Source organism: Ahaetulla prasina, chromosome 4, assembly GCF_028640845.1.
Source record: "Ahaetulla prasina isolate Xishuangbanna chromosome 4, ASM2864084v1, whole genome shotgun sequence".
Lineage (NCBI taxonomy): Eukaryota > Metazoa > Chordata > Lepidosauria > Squamata > Colubridae > Ahaetulla > Ahaetulla prasina.
Window position 1 is genome coordinate 33,746,603 of NC_080542.1, and position 20,900 is coordinate 33,767,502.

Consider the following 20,900-nt stretch of genomic DNA (forward strand, 5'->3'; position numbering starts at 1 on the left):
CCAATCAATGCGGTGATACAGAATATATATGGAAGCCAAAATGCGAAGGCAGTAGCTTTCAAGACTTATATACCACTTCACAGCACTTTACAACCCCGTCTGAGTGGTTTACAGAGTCAGCCTTCGTGATCCAATACCACAGCATGCACCAAACCTGGATCAAATAAAATATGGCTCAAATAGGGGTCAAATAAAAAGTTCAACAGATTCTTACATTTCGAAAAGAAAGTGCCCACTCTAACCATGTAAGCCAAAGCAGGAAGGCCAGCCAAAAATGGGATCAGGCCCTAATCTGTGAGTCAATATCATCCGAGATGTCATAAGGCAACAACAGGAGAAAAAGCTGAGACTCATTGGGAAGGATGACACTATTCCTGGTAATAAGGAGCAGCAGTAGACCTGGGAAGAGTGTGGCAGCAAAGTACGGTTGCTTAAAAGGCCAGCGAGATTGGAGTGGGCCCTCCGGGGTATGAGAGCACACTGAACTGGATACAGGCCAGAGGATCCAAAACAGAGTGCAATAACCTAAAGCAAAATAGGATATCCCCACTCAGGTGGGGAAAACAAGCAAATGGCAACCCCAATGAATGCGGTGATACAGAATATATATGCAAGCCAAAATGGGACTAATATACCACTTGACAGCACTTTACAACCCCGTCTGAGTGGTTTACAGAGTCAGCCTTTGTGCCCAATACCGCAGCATGTACCAAACCCACTAATATGGGTCAAAGAAAAAGGTTAGTTTCTTCAGTTGAACAGATTCTTACATTGGGAGAAGAAAGTGCCCACTCTAAGCATCTAAGCCAAAGCAGGAAGGCCAATCTGAAATGGGATCAGGCCCTAAGTTGTGAGCCAATATCGTCCCAGAAGTCATAAGGCAGCAACAAGAGGAAAAGCTGAGACTCATTGGGAAGAATGACTTTATTCCTGGTAATAAGGAGCAGCAGTAGACCTGGGAAGAGTGTGGCAGCAAAGTACGGTTGTCTAAAAGGTCAAGAAGGCTGGAGTGGGCCCTCTGGGGTATGAGAGCCCACTGAATTGGATATAGACCAGAGGATCCATGGCAACGTGGTGGCAGAGTGGGATATCCAAAACACCGTGCAATATCATAAAGCAAAGTAGATATTGAACAGAGATGTCCATCTGAAAGAGAAAAACAAGCAAATGGCAACCCCAATCAATGCGGTGATACATAATATATATGCAACCAAAATGCGAAGGCAGTAGCTTTCAAGACTTATATACCACTTCACAGCACTTTACAACCCCGTCTGAGTGGTTTACAGAGTCAGCCTTTGTGACCCAATACCACAACATGTACCAAACCCACTAATAATGGGTCAAATAAAAAGGTTAGTTTCTTCAGTTCAACAGATTCTTACATTGGGGGAAAAAAATGCTCACTCTAAGCATGTAAGCCAAAGCAGGAAGGCCAAGAGGATCCATGGCAACGTGGTGGCAGAGTGGGATATCCAAAACACCATGCAATAACCTAAAGGAAAATAACTTATATCTAACAGAGATATCCACGTGAACAGGGAAAACAAGCAAATGGCAACCCCAATGAATGCGGTGATACAGAATATATATGCAACCAAAATGCGAAGGCAGTAGCTTTCAAGACTTATATACCACTTCACAGCACTTTACAACCCCGTCTGAGTGGTTTACAGAGTCAGCCTTTGTGACCCAATACCACAACATGTACCAAACCCACTAATAATGGGTCAAATAAAAAGGTTAGTTTCTTCAGTTGAACAGATTCTTACATTGGGAGAAGAAAGTGCCCACTCTAAGCATCTAAGCCAAAGCAGGAAGGCAAATCTGAAATGGTTTCAGGCCCTAAGTTGTGAGACAATATCGTCCCAGAAGTCATAAAGCAGCAACAAGTCAAAGCCCCCCTTGTTTGTGATCTTATTCAGGGGGGTTCCGCGGACCTTATAGGCATTACGGAGACCTGGTTGGGCACGGAAGGGGGTGTGCCCCTCGTTGAGATGTGCCCGCCGGGTTTCCGTGCATTCCATCAACCGAGGGCCCAGGGTAGGGGTGGTGGGGTGGCGGTTGTGATTAGAGAGAGTCTAGAGCCGAGGGAGACCACTGTGCCTCAGATTGCCGGGTGCGAATCCCTCTTTGTGAGATGGGGTCATAGGTGTCAGATGGGTTTGCTGATCGCGTACCTGGCTCCTTGCTACGTGACAGCTGCCCTGCCCGAGCTCCTGGAGGTGCTGGCCGGGGTGGCAGTTGAGACCCCCAGACTTTTAGTCATGGGGGACTTTAACTTGCCATCTTCCGCCCGTCATCGACAGCGGCTCGGGAGTTCACGGCTTCCATGACGGCCTTGGACCTGACCCAGGTAATTGATGGCCCTACTCACATTGGGGTGGCACTCTGACCTGATTTTTCTCTCTGGTCAGTGGTTGAGAGATCTGGACTTAAAGGAAATAGTCACTGAACCTTTGTCATGGTCAGATCACTCTCTTCTTCGCCTGGACTTTCTGACCGCCATTCACCACCGCAGGGAGACGGAGCCGAAACGTTGGTTCCGTCCCAGGCGCCTGATGGACCCGGATGGGTTCCGGACGGAGCTTGGGCCATTTCCTGAGGGTCTGGCTCACGGCTCGGCCGAGGAACTTGTTGCGGCCTGGGAACGGCCGCGGCGGGGCCTTAGACCGAGTCGTGCCTTTGCGGCCTCTGACCCGCGCAGGGCCCAACTGGCTCCTTGGTTCTCCGAGGAGCTGAGGGGATGAAGCGCCGGAGAAGACGCCTAGAGAGTTCCTGGAGGTCTAGCCGCTCGAAGCTGATCGGACACTAGTGAAGTCCTACTAGGACTTACCTAGTGGCATTGAGGAAGCGAGGCGTAGCTACGCCTCCCTCATTGCATCGGCAGATAACCGCCCGGCCGCCCTGTTTGGGTGACTCGCTCCTCCTTCATCAGGGGAGCGGATGACCCGTTGCAGGGACGGGCTGAGGAGTTTAACGGTTATCTATACGATAAAATCGTTCAGCTTCGGGATGGTCTGGACCAAGATTGCGGTGATGCGGGTGAGATGCTCGAGGGTGGTCTTGGCGACATTATTTGGGATGAGTTTGACCCTGTGGCTCCCGAGGACATGGACAGGTTGCTGGGTAGGTTGAATGCCACCACGTGTTTACTGGACCCGTGCCCCTCCTGGCTGGTGCTGGCCACTCGGGAGGTGACACGAGGCTGGCTCCAGGCTATTACGATCGCTTATTTGGTGGAGGGTGTCTTCCCGGCCGCCTTGAAAGAGGCAGTGGTGAGGCCCCTCCTTAAGAAGCCTTCCCTGGACCCGGCTGTTTTAGGTAATTATCGTCCGGTCTCCAACCCGCCGCGAAGGTTGTAGAAATATGGTGGCATATCAGCTTCCTTGCACCTGGATGAAACTGTCTATCTAGACCCGTTCCAGTCCGGTTTCCGACCGGTTACAGCACGGAGACGGCTTTGGTCGCGTTGGTAGATGATCTCTGGAGGGCCAGGATAGGGGTTGTTCCTCTGCCCTGGTCCTATTAGACCTCTCAGCGGCTTTCGATACCATCGACCATGGTATCCTGCTGCGCGGTTGGGGGATTGGGAGTGGGAGGCACCGTTTATCGGTGGTTCTCCTCCTATCTCTCCGACCGTCGCAGTCGGTGTTGACAGGGGGCAGAGGTCGCCCGAGGCGCCTCACTTGTGGGTGCCGCAGGGTCGATCCTCGCCGCCTTCTGTTTAACATCTACATGAAACCGCTGGGTGAGATCATCAGTGGTTTCGGTGTGAAGTATCAGCTGTATGCGGATGATACTCAGCTGTACTTTCTACACCGAACCACCCCAACGAAGCTTATCGAGTGCTGTCCCGGTGTCTGGAGGCCATACGGGTCTGGATGGGGAGAAACAGGCTCAAGCTCAATCCCGCCAAGACAGAGTGGCTGTGGATGCCGGCATCCCGGTACAGTCAGCTAAATCGCGGCTGACCATCGCGGCGAGTCATTGGCCCCGATGGAGAGGGTCAGCAACTAGGCGCCCTCCTGGATGAACGGCTGTCTCTAGAAGAGCATTTGACGCCGTCTCCAGGAGAGTGTTCTACCAGGTTCGCCTGGTACGCCAGTTGCGCCTTTCTGGACCGGGATGCCCTATCCACGGTTACTCACGCACTCGTGACGTCTCGCCTGGATTACTGCAATGCTCTCTACATGGGGCTCCCTTGAGGGGCATCCGGAGGCTGCAGTTAGTCCAGAATGCAGCTGCGGGTGATAGATGGAGCCTCGTGGCTCCCATATGACACCTATCCTGCGCAGACTGCACTGGCTTCCTGTGGCCTTCCGGGTGCGCTCAAGGTTTTGTGACCACCTTTAAAGCGCTCCATGGCATTGGGCCGGGTTATTTACGGGACCGCCTACTGCGACCGAATACCTCCCACCGTCCCGTGCGCTCTCACAGAGAGGGTCTCCTCAGGGTGCCGTCAGCGAGGCAATGTCATCTGGCGACACCCAGGGGAAGGGCCTTCTCTGTGGGGGCTCCCACCCTCTGGAACGATCTACCCCCCGGACTTCGTCAGCTTTCGGACCTTCGGACCTTCCGCCGCGGGCTTAAAACATACTTATTTAATTGTGCAGGACTGAGCTAGATTTTAAATTTTGGGTTTTAAATTGGGTTTTATTTCTATTTTTAATTGGACGGGCTTTAGAATAAGTTTTTTAAATGTTTTATATTGTATTTATATTCTATTTATCTGTTTTTAGTGCCTGTAAACCGCCCTGAGTCCCTTGGGAGATAGGGCGGTATATAAATATGATTAAATAAATAAATAAAAATAAATAAATAAATAAAGCAGCAACCCCCCTTCTGTTGGGCGCAGAAGGGGGGTTCCTCTTGTCGAGATGTGCCCACCAGGTTTCCAGGCATTCCATCAACTGAGGGCCCAGGGTAGGGGTGGGGAGGTAGCGGTTGTTATCCACGAGGGTCTAGAACCGAGGGAGGTCACTGTCCCGCAGATAGCCGGTTGTGAAACCCTTCTGGTAAAGTGGGGCCGTGGGGTACAGGTGGGCATGCTGGTTACGTACCTGGCTCCTTACTGCATGGCAGCAGGCCTGCCCGAGTTGTCGGAGATGATAGCCGGGATGGCGTTGAGACCCCCAGACTTATGGTTATGGGGGATTTCAACTTGCCGTCGGTGGGCGAATCGTCAACGGCAGTTCGGGAGTTCATGGCTTCCATGGCGGCCTTGGACCTGACCCAGGTAGTTAATGGTCCCACCCACACTGGGGGTAACACTCTGGACTTGATTTTCGTCTTGGGACAGTGGCTTAATGATCTGGATTTTGGGGAATTAATTGTTAAACCCTTGTCATGGTCAGATCATTTACTCCTTCAGCTAGACTTTCGAACCGCTGCACCCCGCCGCAGGGAGGCAGAGCCGGTTCAATGGTTCCGTCCCAGGCGCCTGATGGACCCTGAGAGGTTCCTGACGGAGCTTGGGCCGCTTCCTGGGGAATTAGCCCACAACTCGGTCGAAGAACTGGTGGCCGCCTGGGAAGGGGTGGCCGCCGGGGCTTTGGACCGCGTCATGCCTTTGCGGCCTTTGACCCGGCGCCGAACTCGCCCAGCTCCTTGGTATAACGAGGAGCTGAGGGAGATGAAGCGCCGGAAAAGACGCCTAGAGAGTGCCTGGAGGTCCAGCCGCACCAAATCTGACCGAACACTAGTTAGGTCTCATATTCAGACCTATCTAGTGGCGATAAAAACAGCAAATAATTATTTCTCCGCTCTTATCGCATCGGCAGATAACCGCCCAGCCACCCTGTTTAGGTGACCCGCTCCCTGCTTTCGCAGGAGGCTCGGGAGGACCCCTTGCAGGGCGTGCTGAGGATTTTGTACAGTATCTGTCCGATAAAATCGCTCGGATCCGGATGGACTGGACACTGATTGGATAGATCCGGCGAGGGACGGGACGAGTCTTGTGGATATTACCTGGCTGAGTTTGATCCTGTGACCCCTGATGACATGGACAGGTTGTTGGCTAGGCTGAATCCCACCACATGTTTATTGGACCCGTGTCCCTCCTGGTTGGTACTGGCCACACGGGAGGTGACACGAGGCTGGCTCCTGGAATTACCAACGCCTTGTTGGAGGGCATTTTCCACCGCCTTGAAAGAGGCGGTGGTGAGGCCCTCCTCAAGAAGCCATCCTTGGATCCAGCTGTATTGGCGAACTATCGTCAGTCTCCAACCTTCGCTTTCTGGCGAAGGTTGTTGAGAGTGTGGTGGCATATCAGCTTCCCCAATACCTGGAGGAAATTGTCTTTCTAGACCGCTCCAGTCCGCTTCAGACCTGGTTACAGCACCGAGACGGCTTTGGTCGCTGGTGGATGACCTCTGAGGGCTCGGGACAGGGATGTTCCTCTGTCCTGGTCCTGTTAGATCTCTTGGCGGCCTTTGATATCATCGACCGTGGTATCCTGCTGCGGCGGTTGCAGGGATTGGAGGTGGGAGGCACCGTTTATCATCCTATCTCTCTGACCGTTCGCAGATGGTGTTGGCAGGAGGGCAGAGATCGACCTCTAGGTGCCTCACTTGTGGGGTGCCTCAGGGGTCGGATCTCTCGTCTTTCCTGTTCAACATCTATATGAAGCCACTGGGTGAGGTCATCCGTGGTTTCGGGGTGGATTATCATCTGTATGCTGATGATACTCAGCTGTACATTTCCACCCCGAACCACCCCAGCAAAGCTGTCGAGGTGATGGACCGGTGTCTTGAGGCCGTGCGGGTCTGGATGGGGAGGAACAGGCTCCAGCTCAACCCCACCAAGACAGAGTGGCTGTGGGTTCCGGCGTCCCGGTACAGTCAGTTTACGCCTTCACTGACTGTGGGGGGTGAAGTTCTGACCCCCAGTGGAAGGGTGCGCAACTTGGGCATTCTCCTGGACGATTGGCTGTCCCTAGAAGAACATCTGACGGCCGTCGCCAGGGGAGCATTTTATCAGGTTCGCCTGATGCGCCAGTTGCGCCCCTTTCTTGACCGGGACTCCTTACGCACAGTCACTCATGCCCTCGTTACCTCTCGCTTGGACTATTGCAATGCTCTCTACATGGGGCTCCCCTTGAAGAGCACCAGGAGGCTCCAGCTAGTCCAGAATGCAGCTGCGCGGGTAATAGAGGGGGCACCACGTTGCTCCCATATAACACCTATCCTGTGTGGCCTGCACTGGCTGCCGGTAGCCTTCCGGGTGCAATTCAAGGTGTTAGTGCTTACCTTCAAAGCGCTCCATGGCTTAGGACCGGGCTATTTACGAGCCTTCTGCCATCGATAGCCTCCCAACGACCTGTGCGCTCCCACAAAGTGGGCCTGCTCCGGGTGCCATCAGCCAAACTGTCGGCTGGTGGCCCCCAGAGGGAGAGCCTTCTCTGTGGCTGCACTGACCCTATGGAATGAGTTACCTTCAGGGCTACGTCAACTTCCCGACCTCCGAACCTTCAAGCGGGAACTGAAGACTCTATTATTCAATTGGGGGGGACTAGCCTAAGTGTTATAATTTAATTTTAACTTAATTTTAATGTATTAATCTATTTATAATTTTAAATTTTAAGGGTTTTATATCAGTCTATAACCGTTTTAGTTAATTTGGCCTGTTAACTATTTCGTTTTAAATGCATTTTAAATCTGGGATTTATATTGTATATTTATGTGTTTTAAATCAGGCTGTACACCACCCGGAGTCCTTCGGGAGAAGGGCGGTATAGAAATTTAATTAATAAATTAATTAATTAATAAGAGGAAAAGCTGAGACTCATTGGGACGGATGACTTTATTCCTGGTAATAAGGAGCAGCAGTAGACCTGGGAAGAGTGACAGCAATCAAGGGTTGCCTAAAAGGCCAGGGAGGTTGGAGTTGGCCCTCTGGGGTATGAGAGCACACTGAACTGGATACAGGCCAGAGAATCCAAAACAGAGTGCAATAACCTTAAGCAAAATAGGATATCTAAGAGAAATATCCACCTGAGTGGGGAAAACAAGCAAATGGCAACCCCAATGAATGCGGTGATACAGAATATATATGCAAGCCAAAATGGGACTTATATACCATTTCACAGCACTTTACAACCCCGTCTGAGTGGTTTACAGAGTCAGCCTTTGTGCCCAATACCGCAGCATGTACCAAACCCACTAATATGGGTCAAAGAAAAAGGTTAGTTTCTTCAGTTGACTCTAAGCATCTAAGCCAAAGCAGGAAGGCCAATCTGAAATGGGATCAGGCCCTAAGTTGTGAGCCAATATCATCTCAGAAGTCATAAAGCAGCAAAAAGAGGAAAAGCTGAGACTCATTGGGACGGATGACTTTATTCCTGGTAATAAGGAGCAGCAGTAGACCTGGGAAGGTTGCCTAAAAGGCCAGGGAGGTTGGAGTTGGCCCTCTGGGGTATGAGAGCACACTGAACTGGATACAGGCCAGAGAATCCATGGCAACGTGGTGGCAGAGTGGGATATCCAAAACACCGTGCAATATCATAAAGCAAAGTAGATATTGAACAGAGATGTCCATCTGAAAGAGAAAAACAAGCAAATGGCAACCCCAATCAATGCGGTGATACAGAATATATATGCAACCAAAATGCGAAGGCAGTAGCTTTCAAGACTTATATACCACTTCACAGCACTTTACAACCCCGTCTGAGTGGTTTACAGAGTCAGCCTTTGTGACCCAATACCACAACATGTACCAAACCCACTAATAATGGGTCAAATAAAAAGGTTAGTTTCTTCAGTTCAACAGATTCTTACATTGGGGGAAAAAAATGCTCACTCTAAGCATGTAAGCCAAAGCAGGAAGGCCAAGAGGATCCATGGCAACGTGGTGGCAGAGTGGGATATCCAAAACACCATGCAATAACCTAAAGGAAAATAACTTATATCTAACAGAGATATCCACGTGAACAGGGAAAACAAGCAAATGGCAACCCCAATGAATGCGGTGATACAGAATATATATGCATGCCAAAATGCGAAGGCAGTAACTTTCAAGACTTATATACCACTTCACAGCACTTTACAACCCAGTCTGAGTGGTTTACAGAGTCAGCCTTTGTGATCCAATACCACAGCATGTACCAAACCTACTAATATGTGTCAAATAAAAAGGTTTGTTCCTCCAGTTGAACAGATTCTTACATTGGGAGAAAAAAGTGCCCACTCTAAGCATCTAATACAAAGCAGGAAGGCCAATCTGAAATGGGATCAGGCCCTAATCTGTGAGCCAATATCATCTCAGAAGTCATAAGGCAGCAAAAAGAGGAAAAGCTGAGACTCATTGGGACGGATGACTTTATTCCTGGTAATAAGGAGCAGCAGTAGACCTGGGAAGAGTGACAGCAATCAAGGGTTGTCTAAAAGGTCAGGGAGATTGGAGTGGGCCCTTTGGGGTTTGAGAGCCCACTGAACTGGATACAGGCCAGAGAATCCAAAAAAGTGCAAAATCTTAAAGCAAAATAGGATATCTAATAGAGATATCCACCTGAACAGGGAAAACAAGCAAATGGCAACCCCAATCAATGCGGTGATACAGAATATATATGGAAGCCAAAATGCGAAGGCAGTAGCTTTCAAGACTTACATACCACTTCACAGCACTTTACAACCCCGTCTGAGTGGTTTACAGAGTCAGCCTTCGTGATCCAATACCACAGCATGCACCAAACCTGGATCAAATAAAATATGGCTCAAATAGGGGTCAAATAAAAAGTTCAACAGATTCTTACATTTCGAAAAGAAAGTGCCCACTCTAACCATGTAAGCCAAAGCAGGAAGGCCAGCCAAAAATGGGATCAGGCCCTAATCTGTGAGTCAATATCATCCGAGATGTCATAAGGCAGCAACAGGAGAAAAAGCTGAGACTCATTGGGAAGGATGACACTATTCCTGGTAATAAGGAGCAGCAGTAGACCTGGGAAGAGTGTGGCAGCAAAGTACGGTTCCTTAAAAGGCCAGCGAGATTGGAGTTGGCCCTCCGGGGTATGAGAGCACACTGAACTGGATACAGGCCAGAGAATCCAAAACAGAGTGCAATAACCTTAAGCAAAATAGGATATCTAAGAGAAATATCCACCTGAGTGGGGAAAACAAGCAAATGGCAACCCCAATGAATGCGGTGATACAGAATATATATGCAAGCCAAAATGGGACTTATATACCACTTCACAGCACTTTACAACCCCGTCTGAGTGGTTTACAGAGTCAGCCTTTGTGCCCAATACCGCAGCACGTACCAAACCCACTAATATGGGTCAAAGAAAAAGGTTAGTTTTTCCAGTTGAACAGATTCTTACATTGGGAGAAGAAAGTACCCACTCTAAGCATCTAAGCCAAAGCAGGAAGGCCAATCTGAAATGGGATCAGGCCCTAAGGTGTGAGCCAATATCGTCCCAGAAGTCATAAGGCAGCAACAAGAGGAAAAGCTGAGACTCATTGGGAAGAATGACTTTATTCCTGGTAATAAGGAGCAGCAGTAGACCTGGGAAGAGTGTGGCAGCAAAGTACAGTTGTCTAAAAGGTCAAGGAGGCTGGAGTGGGCCCTCTGGGGTATGAGAGCCCACTGAACTGGATATAGACCAGAGGATCCATGGCAACGTGGTGGCAGAGTGGGATATCCAAAACACCGTGCAATATCATAAAGCAAAGTAGATATTGAACAGAGATGTCCATCTGAAAGAGAAAAACAAGCAAATGGCAACCCCAATCAATGCGGTGATACAGAATATATATGCAACCAAAATGCGAAGGCAGTAGCTTTCAAGACTTATATACCACTTCACAGCACTTTACAACCCCGTCTGAGTGGTTTACAGAGTCAGCCTTTGTGACCCAATACCACAACATGTACCAAACCCACTAATAATGGGTCAAATAAAAAGGTTAGTTTCTTCAGTTCAACAGATTCTTACATTGGGGGAAAAAAATGCTCACTCTAAGCATGTAAGCCAAAGCAGGAAGGCCAAGAGGATCCATGGCAACGTGGTGGCAGAGTGGGATATCCAAAACACCATGCAATAACCTAAAGGAAAATAACTTATATCTAACAGAGATATCCACGTGAACAGGGAAAACAAGCAAATGGCAACCCCAATCAATGCGGTGATACAGAATATATATGCAAGCCAAAATGCGAAGGCAGTAGTTTTCAAGACTTATATACCACTTCACAACACTTTACAACCCCGTCTGAGTGGTTTACAGAGTCAGCCTTTGTGCCCAATACCGCAGCATGTACCAAACCCACTAATATGGGTCAAAGAAAAAGGTTAGTTTCTCCAGTTGAACAGATTCTTACATTGGGAGAAGAAAGTGCCCACTCTAAGCATCTAAGCCAAAGCAGGAAGGCCAATCTGAAATGGTTTCAGGCCCTAAGTTGTGAGACAATATCGTCCCAGAAGTCATAAAGCAGCAACAAGTCATAAAGCAGCAACCCCCCTTCTGTTGGGCGCAGAAGGGGGGTTCCTCTTGTCGAGATGTGCCCACCAGGTTTCCAGGCATTCCATCAACTGAGGGCCCAGGGTAGGGGTGGGGAGGTAGCGGTTGTTATCCACGAGGGTCTAGAACCGAGGGAGGTCACTGTCCCGCAGATAGCCGGTTGTGAAACCCTTCTGGTAAAGTGGGGCCGTGGGGTACAGGTGGGCATGCTGGTTACGTACCTGGCTCCTTACTGCATGGCAGCAGGCCTGCCCGAGTTGTCGGAGATGATAGCCGGGATGGCGTTGAGACCCCCAGACTTATGGTTATGGGGGATTTCAACTTGCCGTCGGTGGGCGAATCGTCAACGGCAGTTCGGGAGTTCATGGCTTCCATGGCGGCCTTGGACCTGACCCAGGTAGTTAATGGTCCCACCCACACCGGGGGTTACACTCTGGACTTGAATTTCGTCTTGGGACAGTGGCTTAATGATCTGGATTTAGGGGAATTAATTGTTAAACCCTTGTCATGGTCAGATCATTTACTCCTTCAGCTAGACTTTCGAACCGCCGCACCCCGCCGCAGGGAGGCAGAGCCGGTTCGATGGTTCCATCCCAGGCGCCTGATGGACCCTGAGAGGTTCCTGACGGAGCTTGGGCCGCTTCCTGGGGAATTAGCCCACAACTCGGTCGAAGAACTGGTGGCCGCCTGGGAAGGGGTGGCCGCCGGGGCTTTGGACCGCGTCGTGCCTTTGCGGCCTCTGAACCGGCGCCGAACTCGCCCAGCTCCTTGGTATAACGAGGAGCTGAGGGAGATGAAGCGCCGGAAAAGACGCCTAGAGAGTGCCTGGAGGTCCAGCCGCACCAAATCCGACCGAACACTAGTTAGGTCTCATATTCAGACCTATCTAGTGGCGATGAGAACGGCGAAACATAATTATTTCTCCGCTCTTATCGCATCGGCAGATAACCGCCCAGCTACCCTGTTTAAAGTGACCCGCTCCCTGCTTTCGCAGGAGGCTCGGGAAGACCCCTTGCAGGGGCGTGCTGAGGATTTTGTACAGTAACTGTCCGATAAAATCGCTCGGATCCGGATGGACTGGACACTGATTGGATAGATCCGGGCGAGGGGACGGGGACGAGTCTTGTGGATATTACCTGGCTGAGTTTGAGCCTGTGACCCCTGATGACATGGACAGGTTGTTGGCTAGGCTGAATCCCACCACATGTTGGACCCGTGTCCCTCCTGGTTGGTACTGGCCACACGGGTGGTGACACGAGGCTGGCTCCTGGGAATTACCAACGCTTCCTTGTTGGAGGGCATTTTTCCCACCGCCTTGAAAGAGGCGGTGGTGAGGCCCCTCCTCAAGAAGCCATCCTTGGATCCAGCTGTATTGGCGAACTATCGTCCAGTCTCCAACCTTTGCTTTCTGGCGAAGGTTGTTGAGAGTGTGGTGGCATATCAGCTTCCCCAATACCTGGAGGAAACTGTCTTTCTAGACCCGTTCCAGTCCGGCTTCAGACCTGGTTACAGCACCGAGACGGCTTTGGTCGCGCTGGTGGATGACCTCTGGAAGGCTCGGGACAGGGGATGTTCCTCTGTCCTGGTCCTGTTAGATCTCTCGGCGGCTTTTGATACTATCGACCATGGTATCCTGCTGCGGCGGTTGGAGGGATTGGGGGTGGGAGGCACCGTTTACCGGTGGTTCTCATCCTATCTCTCTGACCATTCGCAGACGGTGTTGGCAGGGGGGCGGAGATCGACCTCTAGGTGCCTCACTTGTGGGGTGCCTCAGGGGTCGGTTCTCTCGCCTCTCCTGTTCAACATCTATATGAAGCCGCTGGGTGAGGTTATCCGTGGTTTCGGGGTGGATTATCATCTGTACGCTGATGATACTCAGCTGTACATTTCCACCCCGAACCACCCCTGCGAAGCTGTCGAGGTGATGGACTGGTGTCTGGAGGCCGTGCGGGTCTGGATGGGGAGGAACAGGCTCCAGCTCAACCCCACCAAGACAGAGTGGCTGTGGGTTCCGGCGTCCCTGTACAGTCAGCTTACGCCTTCGCTGACTGTGGGGGGTGAAGTTCTGACCCCCAGGGGAAGGGTGCGCAACTTGGGCGTTCTCCTGGACGATTGGCTGTCCCTAGAAGAGCACCTGACGGCCGTCGCCAGGGGAGCATTTCATCAGGTTCGCCTGATGCGCCAGTTGCGCCCCTTTCTTGACCGGGACTCCCTACACACGGTCACTCACGCCCTCGTTACCTCTCGCTTGGACTATTACAATGCTCTCTACATGGGGCTCCCCTTGAAGAGCACCGGGAGGCTCCTGCTAGTCCAGAATGCGGCTGCGCGGATAATAGTGGGAGCACCACATTGCTCCCATATAACACCTATCCTGCGTGGCCTGCACTGGCTGCCGGTAGCCTTCCGGGTGCAATTCAAGGTGTTAGTGCTTACCTTCAAAGCGCTCCATGGCTTAGGACCGGGCTATTTACGAGCCTTCTGCCATCGATAGCCTCCCAACGACCTGTGCGCTCCCACAAAGTGGGCCTGCTCCGGGTGCCATCAGCCAAACTGTCGGCTGGTGGCCCCCAGAGGGAGAGCCTTCTCTGTGGCTGCACTGACCCTATGGAATGAGTTACCTTCAGGGCTACGTCAACTTCCCGACCTCCGAACCTTCAAGCGGGAACTGAAGACTCTATTATTCAATTGGGGGGGACTAGCCTAAGTGTTATAATTTAATTTTAACTTAATTTTAATGTATTAATCTATTTATAATTTTAAATTTTAAGGGTTTTATATCGGTCTATGACCGTTTTAGTTAATTTGGCCAGTTAACTATTTCGTTTTAAATGCATTTTAAATCTGGGATTTATATTGTGTATTTATGTGTTTTAAATCAGGCTGTACACCACCCGGAGTCCTTCAGGAGAAGGGCGGTATAGAAATTTAATTAATAAATTAATTAATTAATAAGAGGAAAAGCTGAGACTCATTGGGACGGATGACTTTATTCCTGGTAATAAGGAGCAGCAGTAGACCTGGGAAGAGTGACAGCAATCAAGGGTTGCCTAAAAGGCCAGGGAGGTTGGAGTTGGCCCTCTGGGGTATGAGAGCACACTGAACTGGATACAGGCCAGAGAATCCAAAACAGAGTGCAATAACCTTAAGCAAAATAGGATATCTAAGAGAAATATCCACCTGAGTGGGGAAAACAAGCAAATGGCAACCCCAATGAATGCGGTGATACAGAATATATATGCAAGCCAAAATGGGACTTATATACCATTTCACAGCACTTTACAACCCCGTCTGAGTGGTTTACAGAGTCAGCCTTTGTGCCCAATACCGCAGCATGTACCAAACCCACTAATATGGGTCAAAGAAAAAGGTTAGTTTCTTCAGTTGAACAGATTCTTACATTGGGAGAAGAAAGTGCCCACTCTAAGCATCTAAGCCAAAGCAGGAAGGCCAATCTGAAATGGGATCAGGCCCTAAGTTGTGAGCCAATATCGTCCCAGAAGTCATAAGGCAGCAACAAGAGGAAAAGCTGAGACTCATTGGGAAGAATGACTTTATTCCTGGTAATAAGGAGCAGCAGTAGACCTGGGAAGAGTGACAGCAATCAAGGGTTGCCTAAAAGGTCAAGGAGGCTGGAGTGGGCCCTCTGGGGTATGAGAGCCCACTGAACTGGATATAGACCAGAGGATCCATGGCAACGTGGTGGCAGAGTGGGATATCCAAAACACCGTGCAATATCATAAAGCAAAGTAGATATTGAACAGAGATGTCCATCTGAAAGAGAAAAACAAGCAAATGGCAACCCCAATCAATGCGGTGATACAGAATATATATGCAACCAAAATGCGAAGGCAGTAGCTTTCAAGACTTATATACCACTTCACAGCACTTTACAACCCCGTCTGAGTGGTTTACAGAGTCAGCCTTTGTGACCCAATACCACAACATGTACCAAACCCACTAATAATGGGTCAAATAAAAAGGTTAGTTTCTTCAGTTCAACAGATTCTTACATTGGGAAAAAAAAATGCTCACTCTAAGCATGTAAGCCAAAGCAGGAAGGCCAAGAGGATCCATGGCAACGTGGTGGCAGAGTGGGATATCCAAAACACCATGCAATAACCTAAAGGAAAATAACTTATATCTAACAGAGATATCCACCTGAACAGGGAAAACAAGCAAATGGCAACCCCAATCAATGCGGTGATACAGAATATATATGCATGCCAAAATGCGAAGGCAGTAACTTTCAAGACTTACATACCACTTCACAGCACTTTACAACCCCGTCTGAGTGGTTTACAGAGTCAGCCTTCGTGATCCAATACCACAGCATGCACCAAACCTGGATCAAATAAAATATGGCTCAAATAGGGGTCAAATAAAAAGTTCAACAGATTCTTACATTTCGAAAAGAAAGTGCCCACTCTAACCATGTAAGCCAAAGCAGGAAGGCCAGCCAAAAATGGGATCAGGCCCTAATCTGTGAGTCAATATCATCCGAGATGTCATAAGGCAGCAACAGGAGCAAAAGCTGAGACTCATTGGGAAGGATGACACTATTCCTGGTAATAAGGAGCAGCAGTAGACCTGGGAAGAGTGTGGCAGCAAAGTACGGTTCCTTAAAAGGCCAGCGAGATTGGAGTTGGCCCTCTGGGGTATGAGAGCACACTGAACTGGATACAGGCCAGAGAATCCAAAACAGAGTGCAATAACCTTAAGCAAAATAGGATATCTAAGAGAAATATCCACCTGAGTGGGGAAAACAAGCAAATGGCAACCCCAATGAATGCGGTGATACAGAATATATATGCAAGCCAAAATGGGACTTATATACCACTTCACAGCACTTTACAATCCCGTCTGAGTGGTTTACAGAGTCAGCCTTTGTGCCCAATACCGCAGCATGTACCAAACCCACTAATATGGGTCAAAGAAAAAGGTTAGTTTCTTCAGTTGAACAGATTCTTACATTGGGAGAAGAAAGTGCCCACTCTAAGCATCTAATACAAAGCAGGAAGGCCAATCTGGAATGGGATCAGGCCCTAAATTGTGAGCCAATATCATCCCAGAAGTCATAAGGCAGCAACAAGAGGAAAAGCTGAGACTCATTGGGAAGAATGACTTTATTCCTGGTAATAAGGAGCAGCAGTAGACCTGGGAAGAGTGACAGCAATCAAGGGTTGCCTAAAAGGTCAAGGAGGCTGGAGTGGGCCCTCTGGGGTATGAGAGCCCATTGAATTGGATATAGACCAGAGGATCCATGGCAACGTGGTGGCAGAGTGGGATATCCAAAACACCGTGCAATATCATAAAGCAAAGTAGATATTTAAATAAAATAAAATACAAATTTGAATAAATAAATATTGAACAGAGATGTCCATCTGAAAGAGAAAAACAAGCAAATGGCAACCCCAATCAATGCGGTGATACAGAATATATATGCAACCAAAATGCGAAGGCAGTAGCTTTCAAGACTTATATACCACTTCACAGCACTTTACAACCCCGTCTGAGTGGTTTACAGAGTCAGCCTTTGTGACCCAATACCACAACATGTACCAAACCCACTAATAATGGGTCAAATAAAAAGGTTAGTTTCTTCAGTTCAACAGATTCTTACATTGGGAAAAAAAAAATGCTCACTCTAAGCATGTAAGCCAAAGCAGGAAGGCCAAGAGGATCCATGGCAACGTGGTGGCAGAGTGGGATATCCAAAACACCGTGCAATAACCTAAAGGAAAATAACTTATATCTAACAGAGATATCCACGTGAACAGGGAAAACAAGCAAATGGCAACCCCAATGAATGCGGTGATACAGAATATATATGCATGCCAAAATGCGAAGGCAGTAGCTTTCAAGACTTATATACCACTTCACAGCACTTTACAATCATCTCTGAGTGATTTACAGAGTCAGCTTTTGTGACCCAATACCACAGCATGTACCAAACCCAGTAATATAGAAGTTCCATTAGAGATCGGAATCAGACTAATGCAAGAAATAGACGAATTCAGCATAGTAGCAGGGCTTAAAATAAATAAAGACAAGACAAAGATACTTAAAACTTTACCACTAGTCAGAAAGAGAAATTGGAGGAGAAATTAGGGACTCGGACGACTAAGAAAGTGAAATATCTTGGAATTTGGTTAACAGCGAAATGCTCCTATAAAAGAAGACAATTATAATAAATTAGTACAACAAATACAAAAAGATTTGGACAATTGGGCGAAAATAAACTAATTGGAAGAATTGCCACAATTAAAATTTATATATTACCTAAAATCCTTTCTCTCCCAAACAGTACTAATAAAATTAGGGAATTTTTTTGAAGAACTTAATAAAGCAATATTAAAGTTTATTTGGCTAGGGAAGAAATCTCAAATAAAATTAAAGCTGTTGCAAGACAGCAGAAATAAGGTAGGTTTTGGACTCCTGGATTGGGAACGTTACTACCATTGATAGCCATGACTTGGCTTAACGATTGGATAAATCTAAACAAGATGGAATCCTTGTTTGTTTCATTTCAGTCATCAACTTTGGGCAATAGAGTGTCTCTTTCTACGATGGGAAGATGGATTAGGGCCTGTATAGTTAAAGCAAATGAGGTACAGGCCCTCCCAGTACCTGGCTGAATTACGGCTCATTCTACCAGAAGTGCGGCCACTACAGCGGCGTGGATGACACAGGTTTCCATTGAAGAGGTGTGTCGGGCAGCCACCTGGTCCTCCCCTTCCCCATTCATCCATCATTATAAATTGGACAGATTCGCTTTGGCTGAAGCAGACTTTGGGAGGCGCATCCTCCAGAGAGTACATACTGCAGAGGACTTAAGATCAGACAGCTACCCACCCATTGGAGGGACAGGCAGGCTTTGGTAGGTCCCATCCTGGATTCTCTCGATCCAGTTCCAGGGAGAATGGGTGTTGGCCCTATCTGAACACCTCTTCTACTGAAGGCTGGGAAAGAGAATCCAGCCCCACCCTTTTTAACGTCTGGTTCACAGTCCAGGAGGGGCTTATAATTTTTCAGGTCAAATTTACTTCATTGCTACGCCTTCACAGAACTGGGGAAGCACCTGGCGAGGAAGGCGGGACTACATATGCAAATTATGATTGCGTGCTTAGTCTCCAGGCAAAAGAACAGAGCAACACCCATCCTGGATTCTCTCTCCCAGCCTCCAGTAGAAGAGGTGTTCAGATAGGACCAACACCCATTTGCCCCAAGCAAGATTGGCCAAAATGTTTCCGAATAGGTTGCCCAAATGTTGGAGATGCAAGTATAAACAAGGAACTTTTTACCACATGTGGTGGACCTGCCCCAAAGTGAGGAAATATTGGCTCAAAATAAAGAAATGACTGGAAGAAAGTACAAAACAAAAAATTTAATTGAAACCGGAATTATTTTTATTGGGCATATTAAGAAGAAACATAGTAAAGAACTTCAATATATAACACTTCATATAATAACTGCAGCCAGGATTGCCTTTGCCCAAAATTGGAAAAAAGACAACGTCCCCTCTGATGTAATGATAATAAGAAAGATACGAGTGTGCAGAGATGGATAAGTTAACTATGGAATTAAAGGATAGAGAAAAAATGGAACACTATAAAATATGGAATATATGGTAAACTGGTTAGAAGATAGACATAACGTTGTTACATACGATATATGTAATACATGTATAGCAAAATGAGAAAATGCTGTATATATCTGTAAATATTGTCACAATTTAAAAATAAATAACTAAAGGATTATAAAATATATAGAATAGTAACTATGTTAATATTACTGATATTGATACTGAAACGCTGTAATGAGTAGAAATGTGGTTTTTAATGCTGAAATATATCTAATAAAAAATTAGTAAAAAAAAATATCATCCGAGAACTGATAAGGCAGCAACAAGAGGAAAAGCTGAGACTCTTTAGAAAGTAGGAAGAAGAGCAGCAAATTCACACATTCACTATTTCTCTTTAACAAAACCTTTTATTGTGATAGGATGTCTGTTGCAAAAAAACATTGCTTTTACTTTCTTTTCCAAGAGAAGCATGTGATTCTATGCAGTGTTTATATGGACAGTTCCAGGCTTCGTGTAACAATCTGAAAGTTTCCTGAAGAGATTTTCACTTACATTTACTTTGTTTCTGTGGGGAAAATTCTGTGTGTATTTCTATTCTCTCATTGCTCAATGTAATTTTTTCCCCCTTGATTTCTGCTGGACTTCACTGGGCTGGGCTGCAGTGTAAAAGAGCCTATCATTACTTTCTACGTGATAGTTCCTTTCCCCAGCAGACTTCTAAAGAGTATTTTCCCACTGTTACAAAGCACCACCTGGTGGACAGATCCTCTTTTCAACATTGCAAAGAGCAATATGATTTAAGCTTGTTCCAAACTCCTATTTCTGGCTTGAAATACACTTACAATATCATCATCATCTAGGTCTATTAGGAAGATTTCTTTAAAAAAATTATGAGGAATTTAATTATTTAAATATCTAACATAACAGTCCAGCTACCAAAATCATGTGGGAATACTGCAGGGCAACTATACGATTAATGTACATATAACAGTTTGAAACAGAGTATATGTATGTCTCTGTGTATATGTGTATACGCAAGAAAGGCTTTCATTCTATCTTACATCAAATTGAAATATGCTATAATTTTATCTTTAAAATGACACCATCATTTATTCCCAGTGTATCATTCACTTTACAGTGGTAAAGCAATGTGTTCGTAGCGCCCAAAGAAAAAAGAAAAGATCTATAGTTACTGGCAGATACTATGCTAACCAGGCCAACTGCAGTAGACCAAAGAGAAAAGGGTCAAAGGATGGAGTCAGCCAAAACTGTCTTCATTGCATCTTTGATAGTTGTGCAGCCCAACTAATAAGATACTAAAATCTAATATTAGCAGACAGGTAAATGGTCTTATGACAAGTTTATAACACACTTTAGGAACAATTCTTATCTGCTGGAATCCCACATTACTGATGCAGCAGTTGTAAGAATAATCCAAGTAGTCTAATTTGGTGGGATTTGTTGAGGCAGAATGAAGATGTGGACAAAATATTTGGAGGAATGTAACTTGTGTCCTCTTTCATGTGTCTAAGGAAATAAAAGCTAAAAAGAAAGCAATGCATACTTCTTTACAAGTTCAGAGTCCCAGCTGCCTTGAAATGCAGCTGTATGATTGTATATGGCTTAGAAATCCAATCCAATCCAATCCAAGTTTAGTTTTGGCACAGAAATTAATTTAGTTTCCTTGGTGGGTAAAGTTTCTCTGAAAATAATTGGAGAGTATTAATCTTCTTTGTTTTATTGATGAGTTTTTGTATCACAACTGTTATTTCTTACAATTTTTAGATTATTAAGCACATGTAAATCTGCTCGGATTATGAGATAATTAAAGAGGAAATGCTTATACTAGTCTTATC

At 47.2% G+C, this 20,900-nt stretch overlaps 1 protein-coding gene across 9 annotated transcripts in view; it reads left to right on the forward strand.

Moving 5' to 3' along the window:
* HDAC5 (histone deacetylase 5) overlaps window positions 1-20,900 on the forward strand; it is a 178,967-nt gene that overhangs the window by 112,897 nt on the left and 45,170 nt on the right. The gene's annotated exons all lie outside the window — the stretch shown is intronic.